The sequence below is a fragment of the Martes martes genome (assembly GCF_963455335.1).
Source record: "Martes martes genome assembly, chromosome: 1".
NCBI lineage: Eukaryota > Metazoa > Chordata > Mammalia > Carnivora > Mustelidae > Martes > Martes martes.
In genome coordinates, this window is record NC_137888.1 from 206,057,078 (window position 1) to 206,082,500 (window position 25,423).

Consider the following 25,423-nt stretch of genomic DNA (forward strand, 5'->3'; position numbering starts at 1 on the left):
CTATGTTCTCCTCGAGGATTCTGATGGATTCCTGTCTCACGTTGAGGTCTTTTATCCATTTCGAGTTTATCTTTGTGTACGGTGTAAGAGAATGGTCAAGTTTCATTCTTCTACATATAGCTGTCCAGTTTTCCCAGCACCATTTATTGAAGAGACTGTCTTTTTTCCACTGGATATTTTTTCCTGTTTTGTCAAAGATTATTTGACCATAGAGTTGAGGGTCCATATCTGGGCTCTCTACTCTGTTCCACTGGTCCATGTGTCTGTTTTTATGCCAGTACCATGCTGTCTTGGTGATCACAGATTTGTAGTAAAGCTTGAAATCAGGTAACGTGATGCCACCAGTTTTATTTTTGTTTTTCAACATTTCCTTAGCAATTCGGGGTCTCTTCTGACTCCATACAAATTTTAGTATTATTTGCTCCAGCTCTTTGAAAAATACTGGTGGAATTTTGATTGGAATGGCATTAAAAGTATAGATTGCTCTGGGCAGTATAGACATTTTAACGATGTTTATTCTTGCCATCCAAGAGCATGGAATGGTCTTCCATCTTTTTGTGTCTTCTTCAATTTCTTTTAGGAGTGTTCTGTAGTTCCTCGAGTACAGATCTTTAACCTCTTTGGTTAGGTTTATTCCGAGGTTTCTTATGGTTTTTGGTGCTATAGTAAATGGAATCGATTCTCTAATTTGCCTTTCTGTATTTTCATTGTTAGTGTATAAGAAAGCCACTGATTTCTGGACATTGACTTTGTATCCTGCTACATTACTGAATTGCTGTATGAGTTCTAGTAGTTTGGAGGTGGAGTCTTTCGGGTTTTCCATATAAAGAATCATGTCATCTGCGAAGAGAGAGAGTTTGACTTCTTCCTTGCCAATCTGGATACCTTTTATTTCTCTTTGTTGTCTGATTGCTGTTGCTAGGACTTCTAATACTATGTTGAACAAGAGTGGTGAGAGTGGGCATCCTTGTCGTGTTCCTGATCTCAATGGGAAGGCTGCAAGCTTTTTCCCATTGAGGATGATATTTGCTGTGGGTTTTTCATAGATAGATTTGATGAAGTTCAGGAATGTTCCCTCTATCCCTATACTTTGAAGCGTTTTAATCAGGAACGGATGCTGGATTTTGTCAAAAGCTTTTTCTGCATCAATGGAGAGGATCATGTGGTTCTTCTCTCTTCTCTTATTGATTTGTTCTATCACATTGATTGATTTGCGAATGTTGAACCATGCTTGTAACCCAGGGATGAATCCTACCTGGTCATGGTGGATAATCTTTTTAATGTGCTGTTGGATCCTGTTTGCTAGGATCTTGTTGAGAATCTTAGCATCCATATTCATCAGTGATATCGGTCTGAAATTCTCCTTTTTGGTAGGGTCTTTGCCTGGTTTGGGGATCAGGGTGATGGTGGCTTCATAAAAAGAGTCTGGAAGTTTTCCTTCTGCTTCAATTTTTTGAAACAGCTTCAGGAGAATAGGTATTATTTCTTCTTTGAAAGTTTGATAGAATTCCCCAGGGAATCCGTCAGGTCCTGGGCTCTTGTTTTTTGGGAGGTTTTTGATCACTGCTTCAATCTCGTTACTAGATATCGGTCTATTCAGGTTGTCCATTTCTTCCTGGTTCAATTTTGGGAGTTTATAGTTTTCCAGGAATGCATCCATTTCATCTAGGTTGCTTAGCTTATTGGCATATAACTGTTGATAATAGCTTCTGATGATTGTTTCTACTTCCTTGGTGTTAGTTGTGATCTCTCCCTTTTCATTCTTAATTATATTAATTTGGGCTTTCTCTCTTTTCTTTTGGATTAGTGTGGCCAATGGTTTATCGATCTTATTGATTCTTTCAAAAAACCAGCTTCTAGTTTCGTTGATACGTTCTACTGTATCTCTGGTTTCTACCTCGTTGATCTCTGCTCTAATCTTGATTATTTCCCTTCTTACGTGTGGAGTTGGTTTGATTTGTTGTTGATTCTCCAGTTCTTTAAGGTGTAGAGACAGCTGGTGTATTCTGGATTTTTCCATTTTTTTGAGGGAGGCTTGGATGGCTTTGAATTTCCCCCTTAGGACCGCCTTTGCTGTATCCCATAGGTTTTGGAGTGAAGTGTCTTCGTTCTCATTGGTTTCCATAAATTGTTTAAGTTCTTCTTTGATCTCCTGGTTGATCCAAGCATTCTTAAGCAAGGTGGTCTTTAGCTTCCAGGTATTTGAGTTCCTTCTGAACTTTTCCTTGTGATTGAGCTCCAGTTTCAAAGCATTGTGATCTGAGACTATGCAGGGAATAATCTCAGTCTTTTGGTATTGGTTGAGCCCTGATTTGTGACCCAGTATGTGGTCTATTCTGGAGAAGGTTCCATGTGCACTTGAGAAGAATGAGTATTCTGTTGTTTTAGGGTGGAATGTTCTGTATATATCTATGAGGTCCATCTGGTCCAATGTGTCATTCAATGCTCTTATTTCTTTATTGATTTTCTGCTTCGATGATCTGTCTATTTCTGAGAGAGGCGTGTTAAGATCTCCTACTATTAATGTATTCATATCAACATGACTCTTTATCTTGATTAATAGTTTTCTTATGTAATTGGCTGCTCCCATATTGGGGGCATAGATATTTACAATTGTTAGATCATCTTGGTGGATAGTCCCTTTAAGAATGATGTAGTGTCCTTCTGTATCTCTGACTACCGTCTTTAGTTTAAAATCTAATTTATCTGATATGAGAATCGCTACCCCGGCCTTCTTTTGAGGCCCATTGGCGTGAAAGATGCTTCTCCATCCCTTCACTTTCAGTCTGGGTGTATCTTTAGGTTCAAAATGGGTCTCTTGTAGACAACATATGGATGGGTCCTGTCGTTTTATCCAATCTGCAACCCTGTGTCGTTTTATGGGTGCATTTAGGCCATTCACATTGAGAGTGATTCTTGAGAGATACGTTTTTATTGACATTGTGTTATCTTTGAAGTCTTTCTTTCTGTCGATTGTCTCTATATTTCTGTTCAATGCTATTCTTAGGATTTTTCCTCTTTTATAGAACCCCCCTTAATATTTCCTGCAGTGTCGGCTTGGTGGTTGCATAGTCTTTCAAGCCTTGCCGGTCTTGGAAACTCTTTATCTCTCCATCCATTTTGAATGTCAGTCTTGCTGGATAAAGTATTCTTGGCTGCATGTTCTTCTCATTTAGTGCCCTTAATATATCTTGCCAGCCCTTTCTGGCTTGCCAGGTCTCTGTGGACAGGTCTGACGTTATTCTGATGGGCTTTCCTCTGTATGTAAGGAGCTTCTTTGTCCTAGCGGCTTTCAAGAGATTGTATCTACAATTATGATTCCTCAATTTTACTATGAGGTGCCTGGATTTTTTTTTGAATTTATAATCTTGGGGGGGGACCTTTCTACTTCTAGTACATGAACACTTGTTCCATTCGCAAGATTGGGAAAATTTTCATGAAAAACTTGTTCCACTATATCTTCTAGACTTCTTTCTTTCTCCTCCCCTTCAGGGATTCCAATAATTCTGACGTTGGAACGTTTCATGGCATCATTTATTTCCCTGATTCTGTTTTCGTGGCTTCTAAGCTGTTTGTTCCAGGCTTCCTCCTGATCCTTTCTCTCTATTTGTTTGTCCTCCAGATCACTAATTCTATCTTCTGTCTCAGTTACCCTAGCTTTTAGAGAATTTAGATTAGATTGGAACTCATTGAGAGCGTTGTGAACCTCATCCCTGGTGGCCTTCAGCTCTGCCCTAACATTATGAACCTCCTCTCTGGTCGCTTTCAACTCTGCCCTAATCAATTCTGTTTGGTCATCCATGGCTTTCTCCAGCCTAGCTATTGCCTGGATAATTGTTAGCCTGAATTCTCTTTCTGACATATTGTCTATGTTGATAGCCGTTAGCTCTGTTGCAGAAGGCCCATCCTCTGTATTTTTCTTCTGTTGGGGATTCCTCCTCCTAGTCATTTTGGTGAGACATGACTGGACAGATGTAGCTGGATGTATTGACCGTGGTGCAGTCAAGGTGCACCCTGGAACGCTTCTGAGCACTCAGGATTCCCCACCCAAATGAGAGAAAAAAGAAAAGAAAAAGAAAAAAGAGGGAGAGAGAGAGACAGGAAAAAAAGGGAAGATAAAAGTGAAGGTTCAGCCCAAATGGGCCCCAGGGTAAGGTTTATGACGTATACAAACAAAAACAGACAAACAAAAAGACTGATGAAAGTATATGACGAGAGAAAATATATATATATATTAGCAAAAAAAAAGGAGGAGCCTCGTCAAGAAGAACCCCAAGTATAAGATTTATATACTATCCGGACAAACATAAATACACAGAGACACTGGCAGAAGAAAAAGATGGGAGCATGGTTATAGATTCTCGGTGTGGGCGAGGAAGGTTATTTTGGTTCTTCCTGGATGTATCTTGATATCTTTGTTAAAGGACTCAACTTTCCTAAGAAAAACGGGGATTAAAAATTGGTTCACCTATAGGGGTAGCATTGCTTGGAGAAAGGGGATTACCTTGAAGTTTAACTCTATATGAATATTAGAAAATAAAAATAAAAAAGGAATAAACTGGACTAAACTAAATTAAAAATTTTTTTAAAAATTAAGAAAATAGAAAAGCAAAAGAAAAACACATGTGTATGTATCAAAAAATTCAGGTTAGAAGTTTATCATGGAATTTGATGTACTGGACATCTCACTGTGATGGTAAATAGGTTAAAAAATTATCTATATAAAAAAAGAAAAAAAAATGAACCAGAATAGTGGGAAAGAATTAAAAATAAAAGTTGTATCTATGAAGTAGTGGTGGTTGTTCTCTTGTAGTCTTTTTTTTTTTTTTTTCCTGATTTGTTTTCTGGGGGAGGGGCCTCCACGTGGGTTTTCAGTCAATGATGTTCCCTGAGTTAAGTCCTCCCGACCCCCTCAAGGGGGTGGGCTCTGAGAAAAACGTTTTTTTTCAGGTTTTTGTTCTCTGGAGGTTTTTATGCTTGTTCACTTCTTTTCTCTCGCCTTGACAGCTTTTGATGGTTTTTGGAGGTTTAGAGGAAAGAAAACTGCACCCCAACCTCCCTCTCAGAGAGAAGCCTCAGTCTGCTCCCCTGCAGGTGCTGCAGCCGCTGGGCCGCTGGCAGAGCAGGTTCTGAGTCACGGTCCCTGGGGACGCAGGATCTCCTGCTTGTACGCAAAACCAAGGCAGCTGTGGCTGTCTGGGCAGCTCCAGACCGCCAGAGAGGTTCCAAGCAGCAATCGCACACTGAGATTTTCCCGCTGGCTGGGGCTGAGAGCTCAGGGCTTGCGCGCACCTCTCCCAGGGGATGGTTTGGGGCGCGGCGCCTCCAGCTCTATCGGCTCTATCGCCGCGTGGGTCTATCGCCGCGTGGGTCCCAGAACACCAGGCTGGGCGTGCACCTCTCTCAGGGGAGGGTGAGGCACGTGTGCATCTCTAGCAAGGTGCGAGTTCTGCCGTCTGGTGTGGCTCCCAGCCCCTCACGGGAGCCGGACTCCACTCGTTCTCCGGCGCACTGGCGGCTCCGGGACAAAGACCAGGTTTCTCCGCCGCACTCTCCGGCTCAGCGCCAGGGGATGCTGCCCTGGGTCTGGGGACTTAAGCCCCTATCCCTATCTGCCCCGATTCCCACAATTTCCCCGCTCGAGTCTTTGCTCTTTTGAGTGCTTTCAACAAGACTCCAAGTTAATGCTGGTCCCCAGATGCAGGGCACTCTCGTATCGGGGTATTATTTTTCAGTCGGTCGCCTCTGGTGGCTCCCTCCCCCTTTTGTTTATCTTCCGATATCAGTCCGACGTTCCCACTCCACTTTACCTGCCCACTGGCGTCTTCTGGCCCCCGTAGAGATCCAGACGTGTATAATTCTGATCTCAGGCTGATTTCATGGGTGATCGGAGTTCTTTGTTAGGTAATCAGCTCACTTTAGGGTGCAGGTTGAAAATGCGCCTCCTCCTACTTCCCCGCCATCTTCAAGATACCAACTTCCAGACTCGTTTTATGAAGCCAGCATTACCCTGATCCCCAAACCAGGCAAAGACCCTAACAAAAAGGAGAATTTCAGACTGATATCACTGATGAATATGGATGCTAAGATTCTCAACAAGATCCTAGCAAACAGGATCCAACAGCACATTAAAAAGATTATCCACCATGACCAGGTGGGATTCATCCCTGGGTTACAAGCATGGTTCAACATTCGCAAATCAATCAATGTGATAGAACAAATCAATAAGAGAAGAGAGAAGAACCACATGATCCTCTCCATTGATGCAGAAAAAGCTTTTGACAAAATCCAGCATCCGTTCCTGATTAAAACGCTTCAAAGTATAGGGATCGAGGGAACATTCCTGAACTTCATCAAATCTGTCTATGAAAAACCCACAGCAAATATCATCCTCAATGGGAAAAAGCTTGCAGCCTTCCCATTGAGATCAGGAACACGACAAGGATGCCCACTCTCACCACTCTTGTTCAACATAGTATTAGAAGTCCTAGCAACAGCAATCAGACAACAAAGAGAAATAAAAGGTATCCAAATTGGCAAGAAAGAAGTCAAACTCTCTCTCTTCGCAGATGACATGATTCTTTATATGGAAAGCCTGAAAGACTCCACCCCCAAACTACTAGAACTCATACAGAAATTCAGTAATGTAGTAGGATACAAAGTCAATGTCCAGAAATCAGTGGCTTTCTTATACACTAACAATGAAAATACAGAAAGGCAAATTAGAGAATCGATTCCATTTACTATAGCACCAAAAACCATAAGATACCTCGGAATAAACCTAACCAAAGAGGTTAAAGATCTGTACTCGAGGAACTACAGAACACTCCTAAAAGAAATTGAAGAAGACACAAAAAGATGGAAGACCATTCCATGCTCTTGGATCGGAAGAATAAACATCGTTAAAATGTCTATGCTGCCCAGAGCAATCTATACTTTTAATGCCATTCCGATCAAAATTCCACCAGTATTTTTCAAAGAGCTGGAGCAAATAATCCTCAAATTTGTATGGAATCAGAAGAGACCCCGAATTGCTAAGGAAGGGTTGAAAAACAAAAATAAAACTGGTGGCATCACGTTACCTGATTTCAAGCTTTACTACAAACCTGTGATCACCAAGACAGCATGGTACTGGCATCAAAACAGACACATGGACCAGTGGAACAGAGTAGAGAGCCCAGATATGGACCCTCCACTCTATGGTCAAATAATCTTTGACAAAACAGGAAAAAATATCCAGTGGAAAAAAGACAGTCTCTTCAATAAATGGTGCTGGGAAAACTGGACAGCTATATGTAGAAGAATGAAACATGACCATTCTCTTACACCGTACACAAAGATAAACTCGAAATGAATAAAAGACCTGAACGTGAGACAGGAATCCATCAGAATCCTCGAGGAGAACATAGGGAGTAACCTCTTTGATATCAGCCACAGCAACTTCTTTCAAGATATGTCTCCAAAGGCAAAGGAAACAAAGGCAAAGATGAACTTTTGGGACTTCATCAAGATCAAAAGCTTCTGCATAGCAAAAGAAACAGTCATCAAAACAAAGAGGCAACCCATGGAATGGGAGAAGATATTTGCAAATGACAGTACAGATAAAAGGTTGATATCCTTGATCTATAAAGAACTCCTCAAACTCAACACACACAAAACAGACAATCATATTAAAAAATGGGCAGAAGATATGAACAGACACTTCTCCAATGAAGACATACAAATGGCTATCAGACACATGAAAAAATGTTCATCATCACTAGCCATCAGGGAGATTCAAATTAAAACCACATTGAGATACCACCTTACACCAGTTAGAATGGCCAAAATCAGCAAGACAGGAAACAACGTGTGTTGGAGAGGATGTGGAGAAAGGGGAATCCTCTTCCACTGTTGGTGGGAATGCAAACTGGTGCAGCCACTTTGGAGAACAGTGTGGAGATTCCTCAGGAAATTAAAAATAGATCTTCCCTATGACCCTGCAATTGCACTGCTGGGTATTTACCCCAAAGATACAGATGTAGTGAAAAGAAGGGCCATCTGTACCCCAATGTTTATAGCAGCAATGGCCATGGTCGCCAAACTGTGGAAAGAACCAAGATGCCCTTCAACGGATGAATGGATAAGGAAGATGTGGTCTATATACACTATGGAGTATTATGCCTCCATAAGAAAGGACAAATACCCAACTTTTGTAGCAACATGGAGAGGTCTGGAAGAGATTATGCTGAGTGAAATAAGTCAAACGGAGAGAGTCAAGTATCATATGGTTTCACTTATTGGTGGAGCATAACAAATAATATAGAGGACAAGGGTAGATGGAGAGGAGAAGGGAGTTGAGGGAAATTGGAAGGGGAGGTGAACCATGAGAGACTATGGACTCTGAAAAACAACCTGAGGGTTTTGAAGGGGCGGGAGTGGGAGGGTGGGGGAACCAGGTGGTGGGTATTAGGGAAGGCACAGATTGCATGGAGCACTGGGTGTGGTGAAAAAACAATGAATACTGTTACGCTGAAAATAAATAAAAAATTTAATTTAAAAAAAACACACAAAAAAATGGGCAGAAGGTATGAACAGACACTTCTCCAATGAAGACATACAAATGGCTATCAGACACATGAAAAAATGTTCATCATCACTAGCCATCAGGGAGATTCAAATTAAAACCACATTGAGATACCACCTTACACCAGTTAGAATTGCCAAAATTCACAAGACAGGAAACAATGTGTGTTGGAGAGGATGTGGAGAAAGGGGAACCCTCTTCCACTGTTGGTGGGAATGCAAACTGGTGCAGCCACTTTGGAGAACAGTGTGGAGATTCCTCAAGGAATTAAAAATAGAGCTTCCCTATGACCCTGCAATTGCACTCCTGGGTATTTACCCCAAAGATACAAATGGAGTGAAACGAAGGGCCATCTGTACCCCAATGTTTATAGCAGCAATATCCACGGTTGTCAAACTGTGGAAAGAACCAAGATGCCCTTCAATGGGCGAATGGATAAGGAAGATATGGTCCATATACACTATGGAGCATGATGCCTCCATCAGAAAGGATGAATAACCAATTTTTGTAGCAACATGGACAGGACTGGAAGAGATTATGCTGAGTGAAATAAGTCAAACAGAGAGAGTCAAGTATCATATGGTTTCACTTATTTGTGGAGTATAATAAATAACATGGAGGACAAGGGGAGTTGGAGAGGAGAAGGGAGTTGAGGGAAATTGGAAGGGGAGGTTAACCATGAGAGAGTATGGACTGTGAAAAATAACCTGAGGATTTTGAAGGGGCGGGGGGTGGGAGGATGGGGGAACCAGGTGGTGGGTATTATGGAGGACACAGATTGTATTGAGCACTGGGTGTGGTGCAAAAAACAATGAATACTGTTACACTGAACAGAAATAAAAAATTAAATTAGGAAGATATTTTATGCATTAAAAAAAAAGTAAAAAGAAAATTGTCTTGGGAATCCTTGGTGTTTGTATAGTGGTATTAGAGTGATTTTATTTATAGAGGGCTTTTTGGTTTTTTGTTTTTCGTACTTTTCAACAAAAAATTGTTGTTTATTTCAATAATTTTGCTATTTACCATTTTGCTTTTATATGTATGTGAACATGTACTTGTGTAGAAAGTGTGAGAGTGTGTAAGTTTTTTATGGTAAAGTCTGTGATTTGGTCATAATATATCCCCTCCACTGCTTTTTCTACTTACTTTTTCTTTTTTTTCTGAAAGAACTTGTCACCTTAATATTCTTCACTAGTGAATACGTTTCCAAAAATTGAAGGTCAATGTACTTCTGCATATTTATTGCTCACAAATCACCTTTTATACATATTTGCCACTAGTGTTCATGTTTCTGTATACTTTATCTTTCCTTGTGGCCCTTTATTATTGGAACTATTTCTAAGGTATAAATTCCATCACTTGGAAGGCATTTTTTTTTTACATTTGACCAAGAATCACCTTAATCTTCCATTACCATACTTGCCCCATATATCTTTATATGAGATGAAACTAAAACTTTAGATACTGTTTCTCCCCACATTAAAATACATTTCTAAATTCTTTTATTCTCGGGGTGCCTGGCTGGCTCAGTTGGTTTAGTAACTTCAGCTCAGGCCTGATCTCTTGGTCCTGTAATGGAATCCCACATCAGGCTCCCTGTTTGGCGGGGAGCCTTCTTCTCCTTCTTCCACTCTCCCTGATGAGCTCTCTGTCAAATAAATAAATAGAATCTTAAAAAAATTATTTTATTTTCAAGTCTGTATATAATGAGACCTAATTACTGATTCATTCAACACAACTAAAAGAGCATCTGCTCTGTGCCCGAAATTTCTTTTTTTCATTTTTACAGGAAAGCATGTTTATTTTTTTAATTTTTTAAAAAATTTTTTATTTATTTTCAGCATAACAGTATTCATTGCTTTTTGCACCACACCCAGTGCTCCACGTAATCTGTGCCCTCCCTAATACCCACCACCTGGTTCCCCCAACCTCCCACCCCCCGCCCCTTCAAAACCCTCAGGTTGTTTTTCAGAGTCCATAGTTTCTCATGGTTCACCTCCCCTTCCAATTTCCCTCAACTCCCTTCTCCTCTCCATCTACCTTTCTCCTCTATATTATTTGTTATGCTCCACAAATAAGTGAAACCATATGAGAAGATATTTGCAAATGACAGTACAGACAAAAGGTTGATATCCAGCATCTATAAAGAACTCCTCAAACTCAACACACACAAAACAGACAATCATATTAAAAAATGGGCAGAAGATATGAACAGACACTTCTCCAATGAAGACATACAAATGGCTATCAGACACATGAAAAAATGTTCATCATCACTAGCCATCAGGGAGATTCAAATCAAAACCACATTGAGATATCACCTTACACCAGTTAGAATGGCCAAAATTAGCAAGACAGGAAACACCGTGTGTTGGAGAGGATGTGGAGAAAGGGGAACCCTCTTCCACTGTTGGTGGGAATGCAAACTGGTGCAGCCACTTTGGAGAACAGTGTGGAGATTCCTCAAGAAGTTAAAAGTAGAGCTTCCCTATGACCCTGCAATTGCACTGCTGGGTATTTTCCCCAAAGATACAGATGTAGTGAAAAGAAGGGCCATCTGTACCCCAATGTTTATAGCAGCAATGGCCACGGTCGCCAAACTGTGGAAAGAACCAAGATGCCCTTCAACGGATGAATGGATAAGGAAGATGTGGTCTATATACACTATGGAGTATTATGCCTCCATCAGAAAGGACGAATACCCAACTTTTGTAGCAACATGGACAGGACTGGAAAGCATGTTTATTATATTGAAGATTGCCAAAATGAATCCAGTATCTAAAGATAAACAAATTCACTCTATAATTACATATATAAGATACATAGACATGAATTTAATAACTTTGTGTGTTATACCCTTGTATTTAAGGTCTTGGGGAATCTTCTTATTCATTCCTCTTTGTTTTGTGGAATTACTGCTCCTCTAGGTCATGTTTCAAGTTAGTTTTCTAAACTCCCCTCAATTTTATCAATGTCGTTGTACTGAAACTGCTCTCTTTAACCTGGTTTTATCTCTTCTGTTAGTCTTTGTATTTCATAAGGTCTCATTTTCTTGAATTTGTTCCAATATAAGTGCATATACAATCACTTACATAAAGAAAAAGATGAAGAGTGCAGGTGAAATTGTTACTTCTTTAGTCCTTATCTCAGAGTGACAGGCAAGAGTGCTGTGAGATAAACCTGAGTATGAGATAATGTTTTCAGATTAGTCACATGAACAGATTTCAAGTAAGATGATAGATTTCCACAGGGTGTCTAGGGTTTTACAGAGTCTGGGGAGGCCTTTGCATGTTGGACAAGGAACAGAACTGTGAGTAGTGGTGCTCAATGGACTTGTCAAGAAAGTGACTAAAACCCAAAGGCTAAGAATGACAAATAAACACAGAAGAATGTCACATAAGAAAAGTGATAAAAGGGCTCACCTCGTTCTCTATTGGACCAAATAAAAACCAGTGGGTTAAAAAAATATAGAAAAGGCACAGGGAAAAAATCTGCTTTTTGCTGTCTGGTACTAAAAATGTCTAATTTTGTGCAATGTAGGTTTATCCTCCTTACTCATTTTTCTCTCTTGATATTCAGTCTGTAAGGTGTTTCACCATAAAGATGTCACTACCTTTGTCTTTTGGGCGATTTATTTTTGCTCTTTTATTAATTTTGCCAGGTATAATTGGGATCTAACCAGAATTGGATGCCACCAGCACCAAGGAAGCTTTCCTTCCTTAAATACTCTCAGGACAACTGAACTCATTAGATCATTTTACTCTTTATGTCTATCTCATGCCTCTCTCTCTCCATATATCTTTCCCTCTCTCCTGTCTCTTTCTCTCTCTCTCTCTCTCTTTATTGAACACAATTATTTATGTTCTTTACACACAGGTCAAAAGGTGTCCATCTTCAAATGGTGGCCCAAGATAATTTGACCCTGGGAGTCTAGAAATAGGAATTTCTGGGGAATATTTCTACGTTCCTTATGGTAAAGGCTACATACTTTATGCATATGATGTGTATCCATTGATATCCTGAGCAGTGTGCTGGAGCAGATGGTGGGTGGGGTGAGAAGGATGTAGAATAACACACACCAGGAGGACATGATATGCTGTGTTCTGTGTGTGTGTGTGTGTGTGTGTGCATGAGTGTTTGTAGGGGGAGGACCATGAGGAGTGAGAGCGTTCCTCAGAGCAGGGATACACAGGCTCCTCTATTAAAAGTTTACCCTTATAATATACAGGCTGAACTCAATCAACAGATGGTACAAAGGAGGGATGTTCAAACAGGATGCTATTGCAACTGGATTCATAAAGTTCAAGAGGTACACAGTGTGAATGAAGAAGTCCCTGTGTCTTGAACTTTAAGCAGCTGTGAGGCCACATGGTTCTACAAAGTTCACTGCTACCAGCTGTTATCACTCTCCCTTATAATCCATCCCCTCAGTACACTGGCTTCCTCCTGAGCCATGATTTTCTGACAGAAGCATGTCCTCAGTGCCTTTGAACTGACTATTCCCTCTGCCAGGAAGACCTCCTGTCTTCCACCCTCTCTTCCTTGAGGTCTCTGTTCAAAATTACCTTCTTAGCCTGTCTTACCTGAACACCCACCATAACACCCCATCCGCCGTCTCCTTTAACCTGTTTCTTTTTTTTTTTTTTTATAGCATCTGTCCCCATCTCATGATTGTTTAGTCTTACACTTGCTTCTATCCTATTACCATCCTTGAATTATAGGGACTATTGCTTTCAGCACCCTCTAATTAATGCCTAGGAATTTCTGAAGCATGGTTGACACTCTAGATTTCCTAAAGTGCATGACATAATTCCTTATTAAAACTGTATAATCCCTGACCTGTTGGGGAACAGAGGAAATCTTATGTTTGGATGAAAATTCCTAATCAGAAAGGAACTAGGGATCCTCTCAAGGGGCCCAGATCCATTCACAAAATATTGAAATTAATTTCCTGATGGGAAAATATAAATTGTAGCTTTTCCACAATGTGAGCAATGCCCATTTCTGTGAAAATTAATTGTGTTATTTCTCCTGTAGTGGTAGTCACCTCTATGAATGGGTCCAGGAAATGCTACAGGAATATCAAAGTTTCTTCTGCTGGGATTTTCAGAGGACCCAGAACTGCAGCCCCTCATATTTGGGGTTTTTCTCTCCATGTACCTGATCACTGTGTTTGGAAATCTGCTCCTCATCCTGGCTGTCAGCTCTGATCCCCACCTCCACACTCCTATGTACTTCTTCTTGGCCAACCTGTCCTTTGTAGACATCTGTTTCACCACCACCCCCATCCCCAAGATGTTGTAGAACATCCAGACACAGAGCAAAGTGATTACTTACGAAGGCTGCCTCAGCCAGATGTATTTTTTCCTACTCTTTTCAGGATTTGATGCATTTCTCCTGAGTGTAATGGCTTATGACCGCTTTGTGGCCATCTGTCACCCCCTCCAGTACATGGTCATCATGAAACCCTGGCTCTGTGGACTGCTCATTCTAGTGACTTGGGGCATACGTTTCCTGCATTCCTTGTTAGAGACCTTAATGCTATTGTGGCTGTCCTTCTGTACAAAGGTGGAAATCCCCCACTTTTTCTGTGAACTCAATCAAATGATCCAACTTGCTTGTTCTGACACCTTTCTTAATAATGTGGTAGCGTATTTTTCAACTATGATGCTGGGTGGTGTTCCCCTGATTAGGGTCCTTTATTCTTACAGTAAGGTAGTTTCTTCAATATGTGGGATCTCATCAGCTCAGGGCAAGTATAAAGCATTTTACGCCTATGTATCTCACCTCTCAGTTGTTTCCTTATTTTACTGTATGAGCCTAGGAGTGTACCTTAGTTCTGCTGCTACCCAGAGCTCCCACTCAAGTGCAGTGGTCTCAGTGATGTACACTGTGGTCACACCCATGTTGAATCCCTTCATCTACAGCCTGAGGAACAAAGACATAAAGAGGGCTCTGATGAGATTCTCTGGGATGGCAGCTCTAAAAGGGTGAATTGTCCTGGGGCTGAAAAAATGCCCTTGATTGCAGAGCCCAAAAACTTTGAGTCAGAAGTTGTGGCTTTTTATGCAGAGTGTAGAAGTAGAACTTGTTTCCTTAATTTATTTCCTAGAATTTCTTTGTTTTTTATTTTGATGTCTCCTACAATATATGTAATTTATTTTATTAAGCTTCATGATAACTCTGATATCCAAGAGATTTTCCCTTTGTCATTTTCCTATGTCTCAATGTAATCTCTTAGCTTGGATGTGAAAAATTGGATATTTTCACTTATTTAAAGGACTGCATGAATGTGTTAAGAATAATTTCTTCTCAAATAAAATATATCATAGTGATTATTTTTTCTTTTGATGGACTGATACTACTCCTATGGAAAATCTACTCTTGGCTACCACAATTATTTATGCAAGTTAATGACAGTGAAAAATTTGAAACCACTGTGCTTCACTATTGTGAACATCATTCCTTTGTATATCACTACCTTAGTTGCTGTTCTTGAGAATGCAGACTTTGATGTACTGGTGGTTATAGCTGATCATCAGGATTTTTCTACACATTAGGATACTGATGTTACACAGCTTATGTCCACCATACTTCCCGTAGTCATTTCAAAAGAAATGATAATGAAATACCTGTACCCAAGTGGAATCTACACAGAAATACAAATATGAAAAAAAAGAATTGACATAATATGGCTTTAGAGTCAAAGTTGGTATAAGGATGATGAAGGGAAATATTGAAGGATACGTTTATTGCTATGCGAAATATTTCTCTCTCAGGCACTTCATCTACCTAATGAATTATGCAATATCAGTGTCCACTGGTAAGTTGTATTTATTAGTATAAAAGACTGTGGCACGTTTAGGGTTTGATTAAATTATTTTTGGGTTCTGGTTGAACATTTCCAGTGCTACATACATACTAATATGATTCCTTCCATTTCTCTAAACAAAATATCTCCAACTTTCAAAATTTTGCCATGACTTCTGAAGGGATAGTAAATGAACTGTATCAGTATCATCCACTATATAAGATCCTTGTAAGCACAGGATGAATCACCAACAAGCATAGATTCCTGTCCAGGATGTTACTCAGGTCACAAGTTGTGGACACACATACGTGTCCTTCCCACCTTTCCATGTTACCTCAAAGGAGCTTCAATGGAGTCATTTTTAATTCATTTACATGAAATGAACTTGAAGAACAGAATAATCATGAATGCTACCTTCAATTAGCAGAATAAATACTTAGAATAAAAAGAATTAGATTATTAAAAATGCTGTCAGTTCTGCCTAATTTGATTATTATAATAGTTAACTATTGTTACATACAAATTTTCCTAAAATCAGATGGTTTAGTATAATGTCTTTATTACAGAAGTGGATTTTAGAGTAGGGAGTTGTTCTGATCTCTGCTGGGCACCTCAAGAGTCCTTAGTCAGTTTTGAATCTATGGATTGTGTTTCTAAGGTTCATCCATGAAGTGTGGCTGTGGTGCTTCTGTCTTCAAACAATTTATGATATTTAATTCTGCTTATATATGTAGGTTTCGAGCTTATGAGAAAAAGTGATATTATCAAATGTGAATTATCTTAATTTAATTCCATTATATTAATATCTACATGTGAACCTTTTCTTTTTCAAAGTTGGAAGACAACTCTTTCTCTCCAATAGGTTTGATGCAGCTACTTGTGCTCCAGATCTGACCTTGAGTCATGCACCACTAGAATTTTTAAATTCTATGTATTTTATGGAGCATTATCACAAGTGATACTGTACATATTTAAAGTGTTCAACTTTATTTTTTTAAACTTTCATTGTTTTATGTTAGTCACCATAAAATACATCATTAGTTTTTGATGTAGTGCTCCAAGATTCATTGTTTATGTACAACACCCTGTGTTCCATGCAATACGTGCCCTCCTGGAGCCCAGTCTTTCCTTGTTCATCTCCCCCTCTGATTATCCCTACTTCACTTTTCCTTTACTTCTCCTACTGTCGTTCATATTATTCCTTGTGTTCTTGCCAGAGAACAAAAGCTAAAAAAACTGGTTTCTAATGGAGCCATCCCCCAAACGGGGCCAGGGCAACTCAGCCCAAACAGGGTTGCCTGAGAAACAACACAACAGGTCTCTATCCCAGAAGAAAGACTATAAGAATAAGAGGAAGACAACCCTAAGATCCTCATAAGACTGTAAAATCCCAACACCAGAACAAAATAGTGTATTGAGTTCCAGATGAAGCCTCATGGCTTATTTACATTTCAGATACAACTCTCTTTTTCTTTTTATTCTTTGTCTTATGCTTCTCTGTTTTTTTCTTTTTATCTTTTTCTCACTTCAACTAGGTGTTTAATATATCAACTTATATTTCATAGTAGCCTTTTAACTTGAACTTTTTCACACCTATATTTTTATAAATATATGCTTCCTTGTACTCTTTTTTTCCCTATTCACATTACATTTATATATATACAAATTATACATTCACTGTAATTTTGGGAAGTAGTGTCCTTAACAAACATAACAAAATGCATCTAGGAACAACTGAAACACCCCACCTTTTCCATACTGAGGAAGTGTAGCCCCCCTTCCCTTCACCCCTTTTTGCAAATGTTTAATTTTTATTTTTTAAATTTTATAAATTTCATTCTTGTGTTTCATTTTGGCTTTTATTTTTTTAATTTTATTTATTTATTTATTTATTTATTTATTTATTTATTTATTGGTGGTGGCTTCCAACCAGTCCAGATTTTCGTAGGGTGCATCTATCTTAGGTCATTGTTGATATTTTGTCTTCTGTATATTCCCTCAACCATCCCTCAACAGGATGACTAGTAAGAGGAACTCCAAATGGAAAAAAGCACAGGAGACAATGGCCTTTGCCATATATCTGATGGATGTGGGTATAAGCAAAATGTCAGAGATAGACTTCAGGGTAGCAATTATGAAGTCAATAGCTAGGCTTGCGAAAAGCATTAGAGACACTATAGTATCTCTAAGGGCATAAATGACATCTAATCAGGCCAAACTTAAAAATGCTATGAATGAGATGGAGTCTAAACTGGATCCTCTAACAGTCAGGGCAAATGAGGCAGAATAATGAATTAGTGATCTAGAAGATAAACTGACAGAAAGGAAGAAGCTGAGAAGGATAGATAGAGGCAGCTGGAAGCACATTAAGACAGATTTAGAGAGATGCAATGATGTCATGAAATGTTCCAACCTCAGAATAATTGGGATCCTGAGGCAGTAGAAGGAGAGAGAGGACTGGAAGATATGTGTGGACAAATCATAGCTGAGAACTTCCCTAACCAGGGAAACTTCCCTGGGGAAGTTCTCAGCTATGATTTGTCCAAGGGGCAGAGAGGACCCCTTGCAAGTTCAATAAAAATACACCAATACCCTGGCATATAATGGTGAAACCCGCTAGTCTTAGAACAAAGGAAGCTATCCTAAGAATATCTAGGGGGAAGAGATTTCTAACTTACAGGGAGAGGAACATCCAAATAATGTCAGACCTGTCCACAGAGACCTGGCAAGTCAGAAATGCCTGGGAAGACATATTCAGGTTACTAAATGAGAAGAATATGCAGCCGAGAATAGTCTATCCAGCAAGGCTGTCATTCAGAATGGATGAGAGACAAAGAGCTTCCAGGACATGCAGAAACTGAAGAAATACATGACCACCAAGCCAGCCCTGCAAGAAACATTAAAGGATCTGTCCACAAGAAAATATAACAATAGCAAATATCTATGCCCCCAACATGGGAGCAGCCAGCTATATAAGCCAACTGTTAGCCAAAATAAAGAATCATATTGATAATAATACATTAATAGTAGGAGATGTTAACAATCCACTCTCAGCAATGAGCATCTAAAAGGAAAATCAACAAAGAAACAAGAGCTTTAAATGACACATTGGACCAGATGTACACCACTGATATATATACAGAACATTCTACCCTAAAACAACAAAATACTCATTCATCTCGAATGTAGACAGAATTTTCTCTAGAATAGAGCACATACTGGGTCACAAATCAGGTCTCAATTGATAGCAAAAGGTTGAGATTATTCTCTGAATGTTATCAGATCACAATGGGTTTTTTTCTTTCCATTTTTTTTATCACCACAGTGTTTGTTTTTATTTTTTTATTGTGTTATATTAGTCACCATACAATACATTATTAGTTTTTGACGTAGTGTTCCATGATTCATTGCTTGCATATAACACCCAGTGCTCCATGCAATATATGTCCCCCTTAATACCCATCACCAGGTTCACCCACCATGACCCTTCCCTCCTAAACTTCAATTTGTTTCCCAGAGTCCAAAGTCTCTCATGGTTCATCTCCCTCTCTAATTCCTCCCCCTTCATTTTTCTCTTCCTTCTCCTAATGTCCTCCATTTTATTCCTTATGTTCCACAAGTAAGTGAAACCATAAGGTAATTGACTTTCTCTGTTTGACTTATTTCACTTAGCAAAATCTCCTCCAGTCCCATCCATGCTGACGCAAAAACTAGGTATTCATCCTTTCTGATGGCTGACTAATATTCCATTGTATATATGGACCACATTTTCTTTATCCATTCCTCTGTTGAAGGGCATCTCAGCTCTTTCCGTGGTTTGGTTATTGTAGATGTTGCTGCTATGAACATTGGGGAACATATGACCATTCATTTCACTATATCTGTGTCTTTCGGGTAAATACCCAGTAGTGCAACAGCATGTAAAATTTCAAACAAGAAGTAGAAGAGAAATAATAAAGATTATAACAGGGATCAATGAAATAGAAACCAGAAAAACAGTAGAACAGATCAACAAAACTAGAAGCTGTTACTTTGAAAGAATTAATAAGATTGATAAACCACTGGCCAGACTTATCCAAAAGAAAAGAAAAAGGATCTGATTCAAAAAAAAAATCATGAATGAAAGGCAAGGGATCATGACTAACAAAAAGGAAATAGAAATAATTACTTGAAATCATTACCAGCCACTATGTGCCAACAAATTAAGAAACATGGAAGAAATGGATGCCTTCCTGGAAATGTATAAACTACCAAGACTGAAATAGGATGACATAGACAATCTGAATAGACTAATAACCAGTAAAGAAATGAAGCAGTAATAAAAAACAAAACAAAACAATGAAAACAACAACAACAACAAAAACCTCCCCCAAAACAAAAGCCAGGGTCAGATGGCTTCCAGGGGAATTCTACCAAACATTTAAAGAAGAAATAATAGCCTCTCTACTGAAGCTGTTTCAAAAAATAGAAAAAAGAAGGAAATCTTCCAAACTCATTTTATGAGGCCAGCATTACTCTGAATCTTAAACGAGGAAAAAAAACCCAACAAAAAGGAGAATTACAGACTAATATCCTTGATGAACATGGATGCCAACATACTCAACAGAATCATAGCCAATAGGATCCAACAGTACATTGAAAGTATTATCCGTTACAACCAGGTGAGATTTATTCCTGGGATGCAAGGGTGGTTCAACATTCACAAATCAATCAATGCGGTAGATCACATTAATAAAAGAAAATTTTTAAAAAATATGATCCTTTCAATTTTGTGAAAAAGCAGTTGACAAAATGCAGTATACTTTCCTGATTCAAACTTTTCAGAGTGTAGGGATAGAGGGAATATAACTCAATATCATAAAGGCCATCTATGAGAAGCCCAGAGCAAATATCATTCTCAATGGGCAAAATCTGAGAGCTTTCCCCTTAAGGTCAGAAACACAACAGGAGTGCCCATTCTCACCATTATTATTCAATATAGTATTAGAAGCTGTAGCCTCAGCAATCAAACAACAAAAAGAAATAAAAGGCATTCAAATTGGCAAATAAGAAGTCAAACTCTCTCTCTTCAGATGACCTGATATTTTACATGGAAATCCCAAAAGTCTCCACTCCCAAACTACTAGAGCTCATACAGCAATTCAGCAATTTGGCAGGATACAAAATCAATGCACTTCTATTCACTACCAATGTTAACTGTAGAAAAAGAAAGTAAGGAATCCATTCCATTTACAATAACACTAAAAACCATAAGATACCTAGGAATAAACCTAGCCAAAAAAGTAAAAGATGTATACTCTAGAAACTGTAGAATACTTATGACAGAACTTGAGGAAAACAAAAAGAGATGGAAAAACATTCCATGCCCATGGATTAGAAGAATAAACATTGTTAAAATGTCCATGCTTCCCAGAGCATTAAACACTTTCAATGCTATCCTTGTTAAAATACCATTGGTATTTTTCAGAGTTGGAACAAACAATCTTAAAATTTGTATAAAACAAGAAAAGACACCATATCACCAAGGGGATGTTGAAAAAGAAATACAAACCTGAGGACATCACGTTGTGTGACTTCAAGCTATATTACAAAGCAGTGATCACAAGGACAGTGTGGTATTGAAAGAAAAACAGACACATAGATCCACAGAGATCACTGGAACAGAATAGAGACTCCAGAAATGGACCTTCAACTCTACAGTCAACTAATCTTTGAAAAACCAGGAAAAAAATATCCAATGGGGGAGGGGAACAGTTTCTTCAGTAAATGGTGCCAGGGAAACCCTACACACAGAAGAATAAAACTAGACCATTCTCTTACACCATACACAAAGATAAATTCAAAATGGATGATAGACTTCAGTGTGAGACAGAATCCATCAAAATCCTAGAGGAGAATATAGGCAGTGACCTCTTGATATCAGCCACATTAACTTCTTGCAAGACACATGTCCAAAGGCAAGGGAAACAAAAACAAAATGAACTTCTGGGACTTCATCAAGTTTAGAAGCTTCTGCATAACAAAGGAAACAGTCAACAAAACCAAGAGGCAACCCACGGAATGGGAGAAGATACTTGCAAATGACATTACAGATAAAGGGCTGGTATCCTGCTACATTACTGAATTGCTGTATGAGTTCTAGTAGTTTGGGGGTGGAGTCTTTCGGGTTTTCCATATAAAGAATCATGTCATCTGCGAAGAGAGAGAGTTTGACTTCTTCCTTGCCAATTTGGATACCTTTTATTTCTCTTTGTTGTCTGATTGCTGTTGCTAGGACTTCTAATACTATGTTGAACAAGAGTGGTGAGAGTGGGCATCCTTGTCGTGTTCCTGATCTCAATGGGAAGGCTGCAAGCTTTTTCCCATTGAGGATGATATTTGCTGTGGGTTTTTCATAGATAGATTTGATGAAGTTCAGGAATGTTCCCTCGATCCCTATACTTTGAAGCGTTTTAATCAGGAACGGATGCTGGATTTTGTCAAAAGCTTTTTCTGCATCAATGGAGAGGATCATGTGGTTCTTCTCTCTTCTCTTATTGATTTGTTCTATCACATTGATTGATAGAAATCAGTGGCTTTCTCATACACTAACAATGAAAATACAGAAAGGCAAATTAGAGAATCGATTCCATTTACTATAGCACCAAAAACCATAAGATACCTCGGAATAAACCTAACCAAAGAGGTTAAAGATTTGTACTTGAGGAACTACAGAACACTCCTAAAAGAAATTGAAGAAGACACAAAAAGATGGAAGACCATTCCATGCTCTTGGATGGGAAGAATAAACATCGTTAAAATGTCTATACTGCCCAGAGCAATCTATACTTTTAATGCCATTCCAATCAAAATTCCACCAGTATTTTTCAAAGAGCTGGAGCAAATAATACTAAAATTTGTATGGAATCAGAAGAGACCCCGAATTGCTAAGGAAATGTTGAAAAACAAAAATAAAACTGGTGGCATCACGTTACCTGATTTCAAGCTTTACTACAAAGCTGTGATCACCAAGACAGCATGGTACTGGCATAAAAACAGACACATGGACCAGTGGAAGAGAGTAGAGAGCCCAGATATGGACCCTCAACTCTATGGTCAAATAATCTTTGACAAAACAGGAAAAAATATCCAGTGGAAAAAGACAGTCTCTTCAATAAATGGTGCTGGGAAAACTGGACAGCTATATGTAGAAGAATGAAACTTGACCATTCTCTTACACCGTACACAAAGATAAACTCGAAATGGATAAAAGACCTCAACGTGAGACAGGAATCCATCAGAATCCTCGAGGAGAACATAGGCAGTAACCTCTTTGATATCAGCCACAGCAACTTCTTTCAAGATATGTCTCCAAAGGCGAAGGAAACAAAGGCAAAGATGAACTTCTGGGACTTCACCAAGATAAAAAGCTTCTGCATAGCAAAAGAAACAGTCATCAAAACAAAGAGGCAACCCACGGAATGGGAGAAGATATTTGCAAATGACAGTACAGATAAAAGGTTGATATCCAGGATCTATAAAGAACTCCTCAAACTCAACACACACAAAACAGATAATCATATCAAAAAATGGGCAGAAGATATGAACAGACACTTCTCCAATGAAGACATACAAATGGCTATCAGACACATGAAAAAATGTTCATCATCACTAGCCATCAGGGAGATTCAAATCAAAACCACATTGAGATACCACCTTACACCAGTTAGAATGGCCAAAATTAGCAAGACAGGAAACAACGTGTGTTGGAGAGGATGTGGAGAAAGGGGAACCCTCTTACACTGTTGGTGGGAATGCAAACTGGTGCAGCCACTTTGGAGAACAGTGTGGAGATTCCTCAGGAAATTAAAAATAGATCTTCCCTATGACCCTGCAATTGCACTGCTGGGTATTTTCCCCAAAGATACAGATGGAGTGAAAAGAAGGGCCATCTGTACCCCAATGTTTATAGCAGCAATGGCCACGGTCGCCAAACTGTGGAAAGAACCAAGATGCCCTTCAACGGATGAATGGATAAGGAAGATGTGGTCCATATACACTATGGAGTATTATGCCTCCATCAGAAAGGACGAATACCCAACCTTTGTAGCAACATGGACAGGACTGGAAGAGATTATGCTGAGTGAAATAAGTCAAGCAGAGAAAGTCAAGTATCATATGGTTTCACTTATTGGTGGAGCATAACAAATAATATAGAGGACAAGGGTAGATGGAGAGGAGAAGGGAGTTGAGGGAAATTGGAAGGGGAGGTGAACCATGAGAGACTATGGACTCTGAAAAACAACCTGAGGGTTTTGAAGGGGCGGGGTGGGAGGGTGGGGGAACCAGGTGGTGGGTATTAGGGAGGGCACAGATTGCATGGAGCACTGGGTGTGGTGAAAAAACAATGAATACTGTTACGCTGAAAATAAATAAAAAATTAAAAAAAAAAAAGGGCTGGTATCCAAGATCTATAAAGAACTTCTCAAACTCAACACCCAAAAAACAAATAAGTCAAAAAATGGTCAGAACACATGAACAGATACTTCTCCAAAGAAGACATGCAGATGGCTAACAGACACATGTAAAAATGTTCAATAGTGTTAGCCATCGGGGAAATTCAAATCAAAGCCACAATGAGATACCACCTTACAGCAGTTAGGGTGGCAAAAATGAATCAACAAATATTGGGTAGCATGTGGAGAAAGGGGAACCCTATCCCACACTGTTGGTGGGAATGTAAGCTGGTATAGCCACTTTGGAAAACAATATGGATGTTCCTCAAAAAGTTAAAAATAGGGCTACGCTATGACTGAGCAATTGCACTATGAGGTGTTTACCCCAAAGATAGAGAAGTGGTGAAAAGAAGGGGCACATGCACCCCAATGTTCATAGCAGCAATGTCCACAACAGCCAAACTGTGGAAGGAGCCACAATGCCCTTCAACATATGAATGGATAAAGAAGATGTGTTACACAATGAATCTTGGAACCTTGAAAAAATAAAATTAAATTTAAAAAGAAAAGAAAAGGAAAGAAAACATCCAGATATTTAGAAAACTAAAATCAAGGTCTTCAGACAGGACTGAACTTCATTAAAATCTGCTATATAATCTCCTGAAGTGGAAGAAGGAGGAGGAGGAGGAGGAGGAGGAGGAGGAGGAGGAGGAGGAGGAGGAGGAGGAGGAGGAGAAGAAAAAAAAAAGAAGTGTTATGTATATACAATGGAATATTACTCAGCCATCAGAAAGAATGAACACCCACCATTTGCATCAATAAAGTTGGGACTGCAGGGGATTATGCTAAGTGAAATATGTCAAGGAAAGAAAGACAATCATCATATGGTTTCACTCATATGTGGAACATAAGGAATAACATGGAGGACCATAGGGAAAGGGAGGAAAACTGAAGGGGGAGAAATCAGAGAGGAAGTCAAACCATGAGGGACTGAGGACTCCAGGAAACAAACTGAGAGTTTCACAAGGGAGGATTGTGGGGAATGGGTAATTGACTGATGGTTTTTAGGGAGGGCACATGTTGTGATGAGCACTCGTTGTTATATGCAACTAATTAACTGTTGAACACTATGACAAAACTAATGTTGTGCTATATGGTGGCTAACTGAACATAAATTTTAAAAAAATGAAAATATCAAAGAAATAACAGTTTTTTCTCTCCAGATGCCTCAGAGAGACTAGGGGCCTTGTATCAGACTCACTGATTGATGGAGCTAAGAACTGTTGTATCACTGTTGCCATCGTCATGGCATCCTTATTATAGATACTGTTTTCCTCATGATTGACCTTCCCATTGAAATATTCAAAATAATTTTCTTCCTGGTGTTATTTTCTATTTTAATATGGGGAAAGTTCTGCTGAAAGGAGATGGTATTTGAAATGCAAATAGAAGACAGAGACATAGGAATATTTTTCTTCAGTTTTCCATCTTTATTGAAGTGTAATTGATAAATAAAATAGCGATTGGCAATTTCATGTACATATACGTTATGAAGTGATCACCAGGATAGTTCAGTGAATACATCCATCACTTCACATAGTTATCATTTCT

The 25,423-nt window shown here is 39.1% G+C and overlaps 1 pseudogene across 1 annotated transcript; it reads left to right on the forward strand.

Moving 5' to 3' along the window:
* Window positions 1-13,621: 13,621 nt before the first annotated feature.
* On the forward strand, window positions 13,622-14,590 carry LOC308339982 (olfactory receptor-like protein OLF4; annotated as a pseudogene). Its single transcript has one exon. The product of its transcript is annotated as an olfactory receptor-like protein OLF4 (transcript).
* The last annotated feature ends 10,833 nt before the right edge of the window (window positions 14,591-25,423 follow it).